The sequence below is a fragment of the Symphalangus syndactylus genome, chromosome 9, assembly GCF_028878055.3.
Source record: "Symphalangus syndactylus isolate Jambi chromosome 9, NHGRI_mSymSyn1-v2.1_pri, whole genome shotgun sequence".
NCBI classification, from domain to species: domain Eukaryota; kingdom Metazoa; phylum Chordata; class Mammalia; order Primates; family Hylobatidae; genus Symphalangus; species Symphalangus syndactylus.
This window is the reverse complement of record NC_072431.2, coordinates 94,796,958-94,809,646: the sequence shown is the minus strand read 5'-3', so window position 1 is coordinate 94,809,646 and position 12,689 is coordinate 94,796,958.

Sequence of the window (12,689 nt, the reverse complement as noted above, 5' to 3'; positions counted from 1 at the left end):
AATCTGGACCCAAAAAAGGCGGGAGGTGGGGGAAGGCTCAGAGCCACCATTTATTTGATTTATAAAAGAAAATGTTCCACTTCTTGTCCTTTTGAATAGTACTCTCTCATGTTTTCCCCTAAACACACACACACACACACACACACACACACACACACACACACACACGCAATCTTCAAATATTTATTTTGAGTCTGGCTCCTCTTCGACCAACTCCAAGTCTCATTTAGCTTCCTGGGCCATCATCAAGGTGAGGCAGGGTCACAGGCAGCCCATCTGAGCTTCACAGACAGCCCAAATACCTCAGCCATCGGTATAGTCCTGGTAAAGCAAGCCCTTTATCGTTATGAAATATCCTTCATACTCTGGTAATAAATGAAAGTTTACTTCGTGTACTAAATACACCAGCTTCCTTTTGGTTAATACTTGCATGATAGCCCTTTTTCCATCCTTTTACTTTCAATCTTTCTGTATCCTTGTTTAAGGTATGTTGTTTTTAAGTCTCAGAGAATTATATTTGTTCTTTATCCAGGGTGATAATATTGCCTTTGAATTGGAATATTTAGTCCACATACGCTTAATGTAGAGATTGATGCATGTGGGTGTTTGTTTTCTATTTGTTCCCATCTGTTCTATGCGCCTTTTTCTTTTTTTTTTTTTTTGCCTTCCTTTGGATTATTTTCATATTCTCCTTCTGTTATCTTGTTAGTTTTACATTCTCTTATTCTTTTACAAAATACTATAGAAACTGAAACATGTACCCCTGATTTATTAATTTCTAATATAAATCAGTGCCTCCACCATTTTCACTGTCAAGACAATTCAAGGACTTCAGAATACTTTAATTCCATTTACCCAGGAGTCCCCAGCCCCCAGGCCGTGAACCAGTACTGGTCAGTGGCCTGTTAGGAACTGGGCTGCACAGCAGGAGGTGGGCAGCAAGCCGGCAAGCATTACCGCCTGAGCTCCACCTCCTGTCAGATCAACAGCAGCATTAGATTCTCATAGGAGCGCTAACCCTATTGTGAACTGTGCATGTGAGGGATCTAGGTTGTGTGCTCCTTATGAGAATCTAATACCTGATGATCTAAGGTGGGACAGTGTCATCCCAACACCATGCTCCCAATCCCTCCACCCCTCCACCCACCGTCTGGGAAAAAATTATCTTCCACAAAACTGGTCTCTGGTGCCAGAAAGGTTGGGGACCCCTACATTTACCTCCCTCCACACTTAATGTGCTTTTTTTGGTGATGTATTTTAGTTCTTTATATATTTAAGACCTCAGAAAGTAAAAAGCTGTTTCATACATTCAATATTTATTTAGTTTTATACACATACTTACCCTTTCCATTGCCTTTCAATGCCTTTCTGCACCTCCAGCTGTGGTCAGTGATCATTTTCCTTCTGCTCCAACAACACCCTTTAGTACTTTCCTTTCATGCTTTTGGTACTTTTCATTGGTGGCAAATTCTATTTTCCTTTGTCTGGATGTGTCTTTGGAAGGATGTTTTTGCCTCATAGTCTTGTAGGTTGGCTATTATTTTCTTGAAGCTCTTTGAAAACACCATTCCATTTTCCACTATCATTACTTCTGCTGAAAATCTCCTATCAAGGCTTGCTCTTGCTCCTTTGAAAGTAATATATATTTTTCCTCTGGCTACTTTTAAAATTAGTCTTTGTTTTCCAGTAGTTTTACTATGAAGTAATTAAGTATAAGTTTCATTGTAACTTATCCTGCTTAGAGGTCAACAGCATTTCTTATTTATGTGGCTTAATGTCTTTCATCAATTTGGGAACATCCTTAACCATTAACTCTTTGAATAGTTGTCTACCCTATTTACCCCCAGCACCAGTCTGGATATTTTCTTATCTTTCATTTCATTACCTGTCTCTTAAGTTGTGTCTATCAGAGCCATCTACTGATTTCTTAAATTGTTATTTTTCAATTCTAGAATTTTAAATATAGTGTCCAGTTCTCTCCTGAAGTTGTTCCATTTGGTCATTTAATTCATGAACATTTTAATCATAGTTATTGTAAGATACCTGTCAGATAATGTTAACTATGTGAATTTCCTGGAGGTCTGTTTCTATTGTTCACTTTCTCATTGTTGGTTGAATCTTGTGTTTTTGCATTCCTATTTCTTAAACAGACTTTGAAAATTAATAGAGAAAATTTGAGAAATTAGACCATGTCCTCCTCCTTCAGAGGGGCTTTGTTTTTGCTTCTGGCTATCCACTAGATCTGAGGCTGGGCTTCAGTCCTTGTGAGGACAGGCCCATATCCAATTCACCTTTAATCAAAGAGTAGCTCTTTGGGGTCCCACCAGAAAGTCTGGGGTGTTTTCCAGGGCCACTTCTACTTGGACCCCAACTCTTAATTTTTGGTCTGCATTAGTCTTCTACAAATTCTGTTCAGTTTCTCAGCCCTTGCCCTTGAATTAGCAAGTCCCTTGAGGGGGAAACGAATAGTATCATATGTAGGTCTCTCGAATATTAGCCCTTGCTTTCTCAACAGCCCTCTGATCCCTGAATAGGTATGTATATTCTGGTTTTTGTCCTTTCCTCAGCAGAAGGGTTGGTGCAAAACAAGCTAATCTCTCTTTGCTCAAGGCTGAACTCTCCACATTCCTTATTTGCATAATTAATTAATCTTGGAGTCCATGGTCTAGAGTAGAATAGACTTGGGTTCAAGTCTCCATTGTGTTACTTACTAGCTGTGTGTTTGTAGGTGAGCTATTTAACTTCTTAAAGTCTTAGTGTCCCATCTGGAGAATGGAAGCAACAGTTACCTTGAGTTATTTTGAGGATTTGTTAAGATGCAGGCACAGCATTTAGCACAGAGCCAGGAATACAGCAAATATTTAAACGTAAATAACACCAAGCTTTAAAGCATTCCAAGTAACAGTTGTTATCATTATGTAATGGAAAGGACGGCGCAACAGCAGCCTGTCTCCCATGCACCCCCTGTGAAAGAGTAACTAACTGGGGGAAGATCCTATACAGGTCTAAGTTTTTCCCACTTGCTCATCCTATGGCTTTGGAACACTTGGATGAAACAGCTTACTGCACCACATCAAATGGTTTGTGCAGGTGTTGGTATGCTCTTTTTGGAAAGCAGATCAATTGGGGAAGGGTCAGAATTTAGCAGTAGGATCAAGAAAGTAAGCTTTGGCAACAAGACCCATGAAACTGGTCCCCTACACTCCGGCCTCCAGGGTTTATCCCCAAAGTGCAATGGGAGGACAGGTGCAACCACTGGGGTTTGCTCTGGAAAGAGGTCCTTTGCTGTCCTGCCCGTATCAGGGCTGAGACTTCATTGTGCTTGGGAAAGGTTTTCCACTTACTAAGAATTCTGGACAGTAAAGGGGCCCTAGAGGCTTTGACACAGGAACCCTGAGTAATTATTCTTTGCTCTCTTGTAAGAAAAACAATTTCTTTCGAATATTCCATAATTTTTAATAAAAGGCTTGCATTGTTCACAACACATTCAAGAGGCATTATCACTGATTTTGCTTTTTGAAATGTTTAAATATTGAAACATCCAAAATATTAGTGTGGATAAAATACAACAAACTTGCTTTGTACCCACCATGCGTTTGGTTTCTATCACTTTCCCAAGTTGCAGTTCCAATGTGCAATGCTAGCAACACCACCGGCAGAGGTGAGCCAGCTGGCCAAATTGGGCCTCTCAGGAATGATCTGGTAGATGAGAACACCACATGCCAGAGCCTGGCAGTTTTGCACATCCAGCAACACCATTCCAGATACTGCAGGCCTCAGGGTCTGACGTACACTGGACTTCGAAAGAGCTGATGTATCACGTCACATTGTAGTCTTTTAAGAGAGGCAAGGCTGAACGCAGTGCTCACGCCTGTAATCCCAGCACTTTGGGAGGCCGAGGCAGGTGGATCATGAGGTCAGGAGTTCAGGACCAGCCTGGCCAAAATGGTGAAACCCTATCTCTACTAAAAATACAAAAATTAGCTGGGCATGTTGGCAGGCGCCTGTAATCCCAGCTACTTGGGAGACTGAGGCAGAGAATTGCTTGAACCCGAGAGGCAGAGTTTGCAGTGAGCCGAAATAGTGCCACTGCATTCCAGCCTGGGCGATAGAGTGAGACTCTGTCTCAAAACAAACAAGCAAACAACAACAACAAAAAAACAGAGGCAAAAACTGCCACTGGGACTGTATATTTGAAGCTCCAAATATGGCCTTTCCTCCCACTAATTTGAAAAGCCTAATTTCAATAGCGATGGTAAAAAGAGGCAAAGAAACTAGTTACAATACTGGTGAGCTGTGGCATCTAATTATGTCACCAAAGTATGATGCGAATGCCTCCAATTCTCCAGCCTTCCAGATCACCCTTTTCTTTTACCCATCTAACATAAATCTGACCCTCTCACTGTAGAAGGTCTAGTCTTTATGGTAATGTATAATAATGTAAGAAGTCCTAGAAGTGTTTATATTCCAGAAACATATATCCTGGTTGTTACTAGTCACAATCTGGCCTTGAGACCAGTGTTTGGATTACCCTAGCCACCTAGGTACCATCTGGCCCCAGTATGGACACAGTCCCTCCCTGAATCATCCAAAACACAGCTGACATTGGGCTGTAGTTCTTGACAAAGACTTAATGAATGTGAGGCTAACACAAGGGAATTAACAATGTAGGAAAAATAACAGTGGCTCACACATTCCAGTGTTCTTAGAACCTGCGACATCCCTTCACAGGAGTTTATAACGAGGATCTTTCTCCTTAGGCTCTGGCCTGCTGCTAGGAGGCAGGGACTTGCTCATTTCCTCCAGAGGGGTGTCCCCATAATGCTGCCCACCCCCAATGAGATCTACAGCTCCAATTATCTTCTCTCCAACTTCCAACAGAAATGAAACTGATCAGTCTCACAATTAACTCTGCATCCTCTCCCGACCCTGTACCTGGCTTTAGGTTCTGACCCATGGAGCATTTCTGCCAGCTTTGATAGTTTATCTATTTAGCTCCCAGGTTAAAATCCAGACCTTTCTTCTGGATGCAATAATTACATCAGTCTTGAAATAAGCCATCCCTAATCATGGACCCAAACAGTGTTCAAATGTTCAAATGTGGCCATAGCTCACTCTGCTGAACATCTGCTAATTCTGATTTTTTCCTAGTAACCAACAATGCAATGAGTATCTGGAAAGCAAAATCTCATACATGCATGACATTCTTTCAAACTTCTGCTGGCACTCATCCAGGACCCATCTAAATACCAGGTTCTCCCCAACTTCATCCTTTCTATATGGTGAGATAAACAAGGAAATAAATGTAAACTGCAACAGTGTTAAAGGCAAAGTAATAAACTGTGCTTCCAGGGAAAAGCCTCCCAAAGAATTGGCAATTATGCTGAGATCTGATGAGTCATTAGTGCTAGTGAGGCAAAGAAGGAAGAAACTGTGTGTGTGTGCAGCAAAATTTAAAACAGCAATTTAAAAAGTCCAGGGCTGGAAGGTGCTAGAATTGGAAGAGCAGCCTAGCTAAAACAGGAATTAAGGAGGAGCTCAAACTGACAGGAGGAGAGAGTACAACCTTTCAGGATTTTGTAAGCCATGTTCATTCGTCTGATTTGTATTCCAGGAATAACAGGATGACACTGAATGATTCTGTGCACATTTTGAAAATCTGATACTTGCTGGAAAGGCTATATTCTATTTTACATTCCTCTACAGTTTCACCAACACTAAATATCATCTTAAGAATTTGGTAGTTTTAACTACTAGATACTACTGTTTTCATCTTTATTACCCATTTCCTATTGGAGTGCTTTTTTTTTTTTTTTTACTGGATACAAATTATTTTTTACTGGACTGAATTTAAGACTTCGTTTATTACCTTTTCTATCTATTGTGCTCTAATTATTTGCTTTTAAATTACTTATGTCAAAACATTATATACTTAGCAATCTTTAAAGATTCTGCCATAAAAGTGTTCTCTCACTCCAATGTTATATATTCACCTATATTTTCTTAGTATTTCCACGATTTGATTGTTCATATTCAATCATGATGTCTTGACATTTATAAACAGAAATCTAACTTTACTTTTCAAATGGTTAACCAGTCATCCCTGATAATGTCACTTTTATCATTGTAAGTAAACAAATCAGAAAATAATTTATTGATGTTTGCTTAATCTTCTACTCTGTTATCTAATCATATACATATATATATATATTTCCCCTGGGCCAGTATCACACTCATAATTTTATAATGCATTTCATGTGAGATAAAGTTCTCCCACCCATATTTGTTTTATTTAGCTATCCTGTAAGAAACTTACCGCCTTCTCATGATACATTAAATTGGTTTTCACAGGGATTTTTTTTTTTTTTTATACTTTAGGTTTTAGGGTACATATGCACAATGCGCAGGTTTGTTACATATGTATCCATGTGCCATGTTGTTTTGCTGCACCCATTAACTCCTCATTTAGCATTAGGTATATCTCCTAATGCTGTCCCTCCCCCCATCCCCCCACTCCACAACAGTCCCTGGAGTGTGATGTTCCCATTCCTGTGTCCATGAGTTCTCATTGTTCAGTTCCCACCTATGAGTGAGAACATGCGGTGTTTGGTTTTTTGTCCTTGCGATAGTTTACTAAGAATGATGTTTTCCAGTTTCAACCATGTCCCTACAAGGGGACATGAACTCATTATTTTTTTGGCTGCATAGTATTCCATGGTGTATATGTGCCACATTTTCTTAATCCAGTCTATCGTTGTTGGACATTTGGGTTGGTTCCAAGTCTTTGCTATTGTGAATAGTGCTGCAATAAACATACGTGTGCATGTGTCTTTATAGCAGCATGATTTATAGTCTTTTGGGTATATACTCAGTAATGGGATGGCTGGGCCAAATGGTATTTCTAGTTCTAGATCCCTGAGGAATCGCCACACTGACTTCCACAATGGTTGAACTAGTTTACAGTCCCACCAGCAGTGTAAAAGTGTTTCTATTTCTCCACATCCTCTCCAGCACCTCTTGTTTCCTGACTTTTTAATGATGGCCATTCTAACTGGTGTGAGACGGTATCTCACTGTGGATTTGATTTGCATTTCTCTGATGGCCAGTGATGATGAGCATTTTTTCATGTGTTTTTTGGCTGCATAAATGTCTTCTTTTGAGAAGTGTCTGTTCATGTCCTTTGCCCACTTTTTGATGGGGTTGTTTTTTTCTTGTAAATTTGTTTGAGTTCATTGTAGATTCTGGATATTAGCCCTTTGTCAGATGAGTAGGTTGCAAAAATTTTCTCCCATTCTGTAGGTTGCCTGTTCACTCTGATGGTAGTTTCTTTTGCTGTGCAGAAGCTCTTTAGTTTAATTAGATCCCATTTGTCAATTTTGGCTTTTGTTGCCATTGCTTTTGGTGTTTTAGACACGAAGTCCTTGCCCACGCCTATGTCCTGAATGGTATTGCCTAGGTTTTCTTCTAGGGTTTTTATGGTTTTAGGTCTAACATGTAAATCTTTAATCAATCTTGAATTAATTTTTGTATAAGGTGTAAGGAAGGGATCCAGTTTCAGCTTCCTACATATGGCTAGCCAGTTTTCCCAGCACCATTTATTAAATAGGGAATCCTTTCCCCATTTCTTGTTTTTGTCAGGTTTGTCAAAGATCAGATAGTTGTAGATATATAGCATTATTTCTGAGGGCTCTGTTCTGTTCCATTGATCTATGTCTCTGTTATAGTACCAGTACCATGCTGTTTTGGTTACTGTAGCCTTGTAGTATAGTTTGAAGTCAGGTAGTGTGATGCCTCCAGCTTTGTTCTTTTGGCTTAGGATTGACTTGGCGATGCGGGCTCTTTTTTGGTTCCATGTGAACTTTAGTTTTTTCCAATTCTGTGAAGAAAGTCATTGGTAGCTTGATGGGGATGGCATTGAATCTATAAATTACCTTGGGCAGTATGGCCATTTTCACGATATTGATTCTTCCAAACCATGAGCATGGAATGTTCTTCCATTTGTTTGTATCCTCTTTTATTTCCTTGAGCAGTGGTTTGTAGTTCTCCTTGAAGAGGTCCTTCACATCCCTTGTAAGTTGGATTCCTAGGTATTTTATTCTCTTTGAAGCAATTGTGAATGGGAGTTCACTCATGATTTGGCTCTCTGTTTGTCTGTTATTGGTGTACAAGAATGCTTGTGATTTTTGTACATTAATTTTGTATCCTGAGACTTTGCTGAAGTTGCTAATCAGCTTAAGGAGATTTTGGGCTGAGACAATGGGGTTTTCTAGATATACAATCATGTCATCTGCAAACAGGGACAATTTGACTTCCTCTTTTCCTAATTGAATACCCTTTATTTTCTTCTCCTGCCTAATTGCCCTTGCCAGAACTTCCAGCACTATGTTGAATAGGAGTGGTGAGAGAGGGCATCGCTGTCTTGTGACAGTTTTCAAAGGGAATGCTTCCAGTTTTTGCCCATTCAGTATGATATTGGCTGTGGGTTTGTCATAGATAGCTCTTATTATTTTGAGATATGTCCCATCAATACCTAATTTATTGAGAGTTTTTAGCATGAAGGGTTATTGAATTTTGTCAAAGGCCTTTTCTGCATTTATTGAGATAATCATGTGGTTTTTGTCTTTGGTTCTGTTTATATGATGGATTACATTTATTGATTTGCGATGTTGAACCAGCCTTGCATCCCAGAGATGAAGCCCACTTGATCATGGTGTATAAACTTTTTGATGTGCTGGTGGATTCGGTTTGTCAGTATTTTATTGAAGACTTTTGCATCAATGTTCATCAAGGATATTGGTCTGAAATTCTCTTTTTTGGTTATGTCTCTGCCAGGCTTTGGTATCAGGATGATGCTGGCCTCATAAAATGTGTTAGGGAGGATTCCCTCTTTTTCTATCGATTGGAATAGTTTCAGAAGGAATGGTACCAGTTCCTCCTTGTACCTCTGGTAGACTTCGGCTGTGAATCCATCAGGTCCTGGACTCTTTTTGGTTGGTAAACTATTGATTATTGCCACAATTTCAGAGCCTGTTATTGGTCTATTCAGAGATTCAACTTCTTCCTGGTTTAGTCTTGGGAGGGTGTATTTGTCGAGGAATTTATCCATTTCTTCTAGATTTTCTAGTTTATTTGCATAGAGGTGTTTGTGGTATTCTCTGATGGTAGATTGTATTCCTGTGGGATCGGTGGTGATATCCCCTTTTTCATTTTTTATTCCATCTATTTGATTCTTCTCTCTTTTCTTCATTAGTATTGCTAGCCGTCTATCAATTTTGTTGATCTTTTCAAAAAACCAGCTCCTGGATTCATTAATTTTTTGAAGGTTTTTTTGTGTCTCTATTTCCTTCAGTTCTGCTCTGATTTTAGTTATTTCTAGCCTTCTGCTAGCTTTTGAATGTGTTTGCTCTTGCTTTTCTAGTTCTTTTAATTGTGATTTTAGGGTGTCAATTTTGGATCTTTCCTGCTTTCTCTTGTGGGCATTTAGTGCTATAAATTTCCCTCTACACACTGCTTTGAATGTGTCCCAGAGATTCTGGTATTTTGTGTCTTTATTCTCATTGGTTTCAAAGAACATCTTTATTTCTGCCTTCATTTCATTATGTACCCAATAGTCATTCAGGAGCAGGCTGTTCAGTTTCCACGTAGTTGAGCGGTTTTGAGTGAGTTTCTTAATCCTGAGTTCTAGTTTGATTGCACTGTGGTCTGAGAGACAGTTTGTTATAATTTCTGTTCTTTTACATTTGCTGAGGAGAGCTTTACTTCCAACTATGTGGTCAATTTTGGAATAGGTGTGATGTGGTGCTGAAAAAAATGTATATTCTGTTGATTTGGGGTGGAGAGTTCTGTAGATGTCTATTAGGTCCACTTTGTGCAGAGCTGAGTTCAATTCCTGGATATCCTTGTTAACTTTCTGCCTCGTTGATCTGTCTAATGTTGACAGTGGGGTGTTAAAATCTCCCATTATTATTGTGTGGGAGTTTAAGTCCCTTTGTAGGTCACTCAGGACTTACTTTATGAATCTGGGTGCTCCTGTGTTGGATCCATATATATTTAGGATAGTTAGCTCTTCTTTTTGAATTGATCCCTTTACCATTATGTAATGGCCTTGTCTCTTTTGATCTTTGTTGGTTTAAAGTCTATTTTATCAGAGACTAGGACCGCAACCCCTGCCTTTTTTTGTTTTCCATTTGCTTGATAGATCTTCCTCCATCCCTTTATTTTGAGTCTATGTGTGTCTCTGCATGTGAGATGGGTTTCCTGAATACAGCACACTGACGGGTCTTGACTGCTTATCCAGTTTGCCAGTCTGTGTCTTTTAATTGGAGCATTTAGCCCATTTACATTTAAAGTTAATATTGTTATGTGTGAATTTGATCCTGTCATTATGATGTTAGCTGGTTATTTTGCTCGTTAGTTGATGCAGTTTCTTCCTAGCCTCGATGGTCTTTACAATTTGGCATGTTTTTGCAGTGGCTGGTACCGGTTGTTCCTTTCCATGTTTAGTGCTCCCTTCAGGAGCTCTTTTAGGGCAGGCCTGGTGGTGACAAAATCACTCAGCATTTGTCTGTCTGTAAAGTATTTTATTTCTCCTTCACTTATGAAGCTTAGTTTGGCTGGATATGAAATTCTGGGTTGAAAATTCTTTTCTTTAAGAATGTTGAATATCGGCCCCCACTCTCCTCTGGCTTGTAGAGTTTCTGCCGAGAGATCAGCTGTTAGTCTGATGGGCTTCCCTTTGTGGGTAACCCGACCTTTCTCTCTGGCTGCCCTTAATATTTTTTCCTTCATTTCAACTTTGGTGAATCTGACAATTATGTGTCTTGGAGTTGCTCTTCTCGAGGAGTATCTTTGTGGCGTTCTCTGTATTTCCTGAATCTGAATGTTGGCCTGCCTTGCTAGATTGGGGAAGTTCTCCTGGATAATATCTTGCAGAGTGTTTTCCAACTTGGTTCCATTCTCCCCATCATTTTCAGGTACACCAATCAGATGTAGGTTTGGTCTTTTCACATAGTCCCAAATTTCTTGGAGGCTTTGTTCATTTCTTTTTATTCTTTTTTCTCTAAACTTCCCTTCTCGCTTCATTTCATCCATTTCATCTTCCATCAGTGATACCCTTTCTTCCAGTTGATTGCATCGGTTACCAAGGCTTCTGCAATCTTCACATAGTTCTCGATACTTGGCTTTCAGCTCCATCAGCTCCTTTAAGCCCTTCTCTCCATTGGTTATTCTAGTTATCCATTCGTCTAATTTTTTTTCAAAGTTTTTAACTTCTTTGCTATTGTTTTGAATTTCCTCCTGTAGCTCGGAGTAGTTTGATCGTCTGAAGCCTTCTTCTCTCAACTCGTCAAAGTCATTCTCCGTCCAGCTTTGTTCCGTTGCTGGTGAGGAACTGCGTTCCTTTGGAGGAGGAGAGGTGCTCTGCTTTTTAGAGTTTCCAGTTTTTCTGCTCTGTTTTTTCCCCATCTTTGTGGTTTTATCTACTTTTGGTCTTTGATGATGGTGATGTACAGATGGGTTTTTGGTGTGGATGTCCTTTCTGTTTGTTAGTTTTCCTTCTACCAGACAGGACCCTCAGCTGCAGGTCTGTTGGAGTTTGCTAGAGGTCCACTCCAGACCCTGTGTGGCTGGGTGTCAGCAGCGGTGGCTGCAGAACAGCAGATTTTCGTGAGACCACAAATTCAGCTGTCTGATAGTTCCTCTGGAAGTTTTGTCTCAGAGGAGTACCTGGCTGAGTGAGGTGTCAGTCTGTCCCTACTGGGGGGTGCCTCCCAGTTAGGCTGCTTGTGGGTCAGGGACCCACTTTAGGAGGCAGTCTGTCTGTTCTCAGATCTCCAGCTGCGTGCTGGGAGAACCACTACTCTCTTCAAAGCTGTCAGACAGGGACATTTAAGTCTGCAGAGGTTCCTGCTGAGTTTTTGTTTGTCTGTGCCCTGCCCCCAGACGTGGAGCCTACAGAGGCAGGCAGGCCTCCTTGAGCTGTGGTGGGCTCCACCCAGTTCGAGCTTCCTGGCTGCTTTGTTTACCTAAGCAAGTCTGGGCAATGGCGGGCACCCCTCCCCCAGCCTGGCTGCCGCCTTGCAGTTTGATCTCAGACTGCTGTGCTAGCAATCAGCGAGACTCCGTGGGCATAGGACCCTCCGAGCCAGGTGCGGGACACAATCTCCTGGTGTGCTGTTTTCCAAGCCTGTTGGAAAAGTGCAGTATTAGGGTGGGACTGACCCGATTTTCCAGGTGCTGTCTGTTACCCCTTTCTTTGACTAGGAAAGGGAACTCCCTGACCCCTTGCGCTTCCCAAGTGAGGCAATGCCTCGCCCTGCTTTGGCTGGCACACAGTGTGCTGCACCAACTGTCCTGCACCCACTGTTCGGCACTCCCTAGTGAGATGAACCCGGTACCTCAAACGGAAATGCAGAAATCAGCCATCTTCTGTGTCCCTCAGGCTGGGAGCTGTAGACCGGAGCTGTTCCTATTCGGCCATCTTGGCTCCACCCCCCGAGAAAAGCTTTCACAGGGATTTTTAAATAAACTAATGAGGTTTCAGACAATCTAACTAGGAGATATCCATCTGGAATGGAAAGAGGTGTAAATGACCTTTAAGACTTCAGCAACCCTTCCAAACAACTACTAAAATTTACATAAATTTTTGCATGTAATGGGTGAAGAGTTTGAACGAATATCCCATAAAACTG